This window comes from Electrophorus electricus, chromosome 16, assembly GCF_013358815.1.
Source record: "Electrophorus electricus isolate fEleEle1 chromosome 16, fEleEle1.pri, whole genome shotgun sequence".
Taxonomy (NCBI): domain Eukaryota; kingdom Metazoa; phylum Chordata; class Actinopteri; order Gymnotiformes; family Gymnotidae; genus Electrophorus; species Electrophorus electricus.
In genome coordinates this window covers 11589036-11595106 of record NC_049550.1, presented here as the reverse complement: position 1 = coordinate 11595106, position 6071 = coordinate 11589036, and positions in this window count along the sequence as shown.

Sequence of the window (6071 nt, the reverse complement as noted above, 5' to 3'; positions counted from 1 at the left end):
ATTCCTAGTTTTCTTTCCTTGTGTTTTTTCTTGTTTTGGTTTCTTTTGGTTCTGCCCCCTAACTAGTTCATTACCTACCTGTCATTGTACTCACCTGAATACTGTGTCTCTGTATTTAAACCCAGTGTTCGTGTTCAGTCTTTGCAAAGTCTCGTCAACTTGTGCTACATTTCTGAGCCGTTTGTCACGGTGTTTGTTGCTTCTGGTTTGTTGGATCTCTGCCCTGTTTTTTGGATAACCCTCTTTGCCTGCTCCTTGTCTGTTTTGGTTTGCATCGTTGCCTGTTTTTTGGATATCAACTGTGGAATTTCCCCTGGAAATATCTGCCCCTGGATTACAGTAGTTAGCTAGTAGGAGCTAGCTAGAATAGGCAAGCCAGTCAGTGGAGGTAAGAAAGTGTTTGTTTCCGATGTGCAACCTGGGTTTTATCACTGCAGAGAGTAGATCAGACCCCTAGTCAAAACATGCTATTTCTGTTGGGTTGCTGCTTCGTGAATCTCACCAAAACATTATATTTAAAATGCTTTTCTAAAATGGTTTTTGGGTTGTAGGCAACATTTCTGTGCACATCAGATGACGTTCTAAGAGCACAGAGGTGAGCACATGTGCAATTAGTTTTGTATCGTCACACAAATATTTGGTCCACACATCTTGCTGAGAGGAGTGTGTCAGGCTCCGGGGTCCATCCTGCACAATCCCCAGCATTCCATGGCATTTACTAACAACTGGTCAAATGTTGTCCATAAACATAATCTCTCACGTGTCTCGGGTTTGTGTGCTTGTTTTGTGGTTTCCTCTTCCTGTACATGGATATTAAAAAAATCAGAGGAAAGTCATTTCCAAAGGGAGCAAGATATAGTCCAATGAATTAGGTGACTACATCAAACTGGTCATACGATCAGTGTTGCTAAATACCATAACTATAGTTTTAGTGAAATAATGTTATGATTACAATGGCCAGAAATGTAAGGATAGATTTACATGGAGCAAATTCCTTTAAACCTTTATTGTGTGAAAAACAGATGAGTATACATTTCCGTTTTTACATGAGCTGCTTAATGTATAGCCTTTTGCAATTCATTTGAAATTTTTTTGAAACTCATCTGCTACAGCTGTTTGATTTTAAAAATGCTTATACAGCCTAACTGTTATGTATCCTATTAGGTTGTATGTAAATTATGTTTTATATAGCCTAAAACTAGTCTAAAACCTATATAGCCCACATATAGCCCACATAGCTAGGCTATGTAAAGTTCAGATGTTTAAATTTAGAGCAAGGAGTTTGTTTCTATTGTAACAGTGAAGTCAATTTACATTAATCAATCCTACAAGATTTGATACCACATGATTACTGTTTTGTCAGCAGCTTAGGATGAAGCTGATCGCGTCAATGCTAATGACCCTCTCAGGATCCCATAACAAATCCAGTACAGGACAGCACGACCATATTAGGGTTTCCTGCCAAGCGATAGTCATGGTTATAAAATAAGCAAAATAAATCACATTTGCTAAATCAGACAATCTATTATCATTTAGGTATTCACTCACAAAAAACCTTTTCCTTAGTTCTTACAAATACTATATGCTTTAGGTCAATACTAAAAAACCAGTCAGGAGTGCAGTAGGGCTTTCTATCTTACACAAGTGGTTTAAATGGACCGAAGAAAACCTAAATAACTTTATTATTGTAAATTTATTATGCAGTTAAAGAAACCGTGCATGAGCAAAACTGTGCATTTAGGTTGGAGCCTATCGGCCGAAACTACAACACTGCAACAAAAATAATTGTTACATTTACATATTCAATGAATATTATATTGGCCACTGACGTCGTACAGCCCTAGCGGAGTTACAGTGTAACAGTGGTGGTTTCATTCACCCTCCCGAGCAACAGTGTCCATCATGCTGCCGCCTCCCTCCTGACCCCATTTATGTTAACACCACTCTAGTTGTATGAGGTTGCCTAAGGGACGGGTTAAGGTTAGAATTAGATTACTTCTTCTCCCTAGAAATTTGACTCACACATCATAAAAAGCATTCAAATCTCCTGACTCATTGCAGATGGGAGAGCTTCTATCTTGGCGGCATTATTAAAAACACAGATGACCCGGTGGACTAGACTGAATGTCAGTTGCTATTTTAGCGTCTTTTTCACCAGGCAGGACATTTCTCACACCAGTAGCGAACTTTCCCTCCTTCCTTCCTTTTCTCTCTCTCTCTCTCTCTCTCTCTCTCTCTCACACACACACACACAGCACTGACCCAGCATCCCACTGAGGGATGGCAATTCATTTCTTGCCCGAGCAAACTGCGCAGTGATTCAAAAGGGCAAGTGGAGCCTATATACGCCAAATGGAAAGGCAAAACCTCCCACTGTCTAGCAAACACACGGAGATGCCCTCATACACACATCCGCACTCATGAGGGACACTTCAAGCGAGGTGCATGTAAGCTCCTTGACTGTCATGAATATCTATAACCATGTTATGAATATCCATAACCTTATCATGCCACAGTAAGATTCTTCCTACTATTAATCAGTTTGACTTACGTTGTTGCACTGCACAAAAAGTGTACATGCACATTTATAAACTGTACAGAAACTGTAATACATACTGTGACGTTGCAGCAAGAGGCGAGTGAAAGTTGAGAGAATCTAGTGAATGTAGTGGCAGTAACGAAGCGCGCTTAAGGGCAGCGACGGGCGACGCGCAGCACCGACCGCAGACACCTGTGCGCTTGAATAACAGGCAGAGCTAAAGAGCGTGTACAAGGAACAGGTGTGTGCAATAACTAATAAGTGGGTGATTGGGGGGGCGTCTCTCCTGCAGGGTGCCTGGTGCACCATGGCACACTCCACTTTTAGGCACGAGAATTAGGAGTAAATGTGAAAGGTCCTTTTAATTGGTAGAGTCAGTGCCCTTTAAACACCAAACTTAATTTTCAGGTATTAATCTTGAGACATTTTATTCAATCACTCCTATGAATTATTTTCTGTGTATAAAACTAATATAATACAATTAAGAGACTGAGGACTAAACGTTTGGATTCACCCACTGGATTCAAGACTAAATTGTTTTAAAATGTACTGAGGTAATCCTATAAATGATTAAGTCGCTGGCTACTGAGCAATTCGCCAGGATGAAACTAGTATGTTTTTTTTGACCAACCTAATCTGGAATGCTATTTTTGCAAGCTGTTACATTTAAATTCCTACCAGTAATGGTGAAACTCTAAATACAAAAAGAAATTTGTTTTATTGCACTATGGCTCCCCCAGAATTCTGTGATGGAAATGCAGAATGTAATCCAACTGGTCCTTTAATATTTTATTAATAATGTCATAGGAGCTAACCAGTTAAAATGCTAATTTATTTTAGAGAAGCTCAAAACATACAGGCTTAGCTAAAATCGAGCATACACTATCTATGTCTATTTTTTTTTTTAATGACAAATCTTGCAGTGAAAAGGAGCCATGAAAACATGATTTCACCAATGCGATGTGCCTCTCCACATACTTCCCACATAGTAACTGGGAAATGTAACATTATAGGGACTTTATAGGGACTATTCAGACAAGGTACTTTAACAAGATGGACAGTGTCTTTCTGCTTGTGCTGCTGTGGGAAATTGGCAGTAACATTGATGTTGTACTTAAAAGAAAAGCTCTGTTCTTCTGCACCAGGTGCTTTAGGATTCTTAATTCCATTTACTAACTCTGACAAAATGAACCATTTTACGTAAAAGGCCTGCGATGTAAAATGTCCTAGATTTCTTCTTTTCTCTCCCTCTCTCCACCGCTTCCTTTTTCATGATGCATGATGGGCTTGAAATAGTAGGAGTTTATAACAAATAGCATAAGCGTCCTATACGGGACACTTGCCTTTTTTCTGAATTTAGCACGCCGTCTAGAATCTCATAAGTATGCTACATTATAGTGTTTTGCAGTGTGAACATACTAAAAATTAAGTCATACTTAAAAATGGTGTATTATGGCAGAATGATTTCAAATACAGCTAGTTTTTCTCTTCATCATCTTCTTATTTTGCTATTCCAAGTGACTGTTATGGTGTTAGCAGGTGGAGAAGATCAGGCCAGACCTTTCTGTTCCCTGTGATACATTCCAGCTCTTCCTGTGGGACATGCAGATGCCTCCGGGCCCGCTGTGACATATAATCCCTCCAGCACATCCCGGGTCTGCTTCTGGGCCTCCTTCCAGTGGGACCTGCCATGAACTGTTGTGGAAGCCAACAAAACTACCTCAGTTGGCTACTCTAAATCTTGAGAAGCAGGAGCTCTACTCCGAGGCCGTCCTGCATTGTAGAGGTCTGCAGCCTATTACGGAGTGAAAGTCCATAAAGAAACCTAATTTCATCCCTTGTATTTGTGATCTTATTCTTTCAGTCACTACCTAGATGTCATCACTATAAGTGAGGATGGTGACATACAGTCACCAGCACAGTGAGAGCTTGGTACTGCTTCTTCACCACATGCCAATCAAGACACCACAATACTACTGCTGCTGACCCGATGTATTTGTCAATCTCATGTTCCCGTTTTCTATCACTTTTGAACAAAATCCCAACCTCCACAAAGGGAAGGTTTTCTGCCCTGACATGAAGGGAGCATTCCACGAGAGGACCACGACCTCGGACTCGGAGGTACTGATTCGATCTGCTTTACATTTGACCATGAAGCGCACAAGTGGGTGCAAAAGGTCAGTCGCAGAGGTTGCTAAGAGGACATTATCTGCAAACATCAGGGATGCTACTTCTAGCCCTCCATGTGGGACACCTCCTGCAGCTGTGTCTTGATATCCCGTCCATGAAAACCACCAATAGGAGATTAGATATGATGCACCTTTGGCAGAGCCTGACACCCACAGTGAACGACTCGGATGTAATGCAAATACATAGACTGAACCTGAAGCAGCAACCCATACATTCCATAATCCCGCACCACCTCCCACTACTTAAACTGAGGTACACACATCATATGCCTTTCCAGAGTCCACAAAGCACATATAGACTGGGTTGGCATACTCCCACAGTCCCTCACAAAGTTATGCCAGAGAAAAAAGATGGTCCACTGTTCCAGAACCTGAGCAGGAACTGCTTTGTTACTCCTCTATCTTAAGGTCAACTCTAATGCAGATTCTCCTCTCCAGTACTTCAACAAAGACTTTTTCTGGCAATCTGAGGAGTGTCATTCCCCTCTGGTGCCCTTTTCTCTATACAGTGACCAAAACTCTAGTTTGCCCACCTGGACCCCAAGCACACCATTAAATACCATGGGACAAGATGTTGAGCTGGTCGACATCTTCAAATATCTTGATGTCAACCTGTCCACAGGCTAGACAAGAAGGTCAACACGGAGTGTGTATACAAGAAGGTGATGAGAAGAGTCAATTTTCTGAAGAAGTTTAAGTCCTTTCACATTTGCAGCAAGATGTTGAAGATAATTTACCAGTGTGTTGTTGCGAGTGCTATCTTTAGACGCAGTATTAGAGCTGGAGAAAACGAAAGCTTGACAAACCGATAAAAACAGCTGCTTGGGACCTGGGATGCTCCCTGGAGAATTTTGTGGTGGTTCTGTAAAGGAGGACATTGGAACCATTATCCATCCTAAACAGCGGATCACCTCCTCTCAATGACCTCTTGGTCAAACGGCAGAGCATTCTTAATAAGAGGTTCACTCAGCTCCACTGTTGCAGGGAATTGTTCAGGAGGTCGTTCATACCAACAGCAGTCACCCTGTACAACAATTAATGACTGAGCCTCTCCCTGAAGTGAGCCTATTCCTAGAATAAACTGTCTGCACATGGCTTGGTGGCACTACTACACTGGGATGCATTCAGTTCGCTGGACTACTGCCGCACAGCAGAACTGCTCCGCATAACTGTGGATCACCGTGCCTCACCGTTTCATATCTGCTGCCCTGCACCATTTGCACCGCTTATTGCACCTACTTCTCATTCGTATTCTCTGTAATTAACACCGCTGTACGTTTACTCAGAGGACTTGTGTATATATGGCCCTATTTATTCTATACATTATACTGCATGATTACATA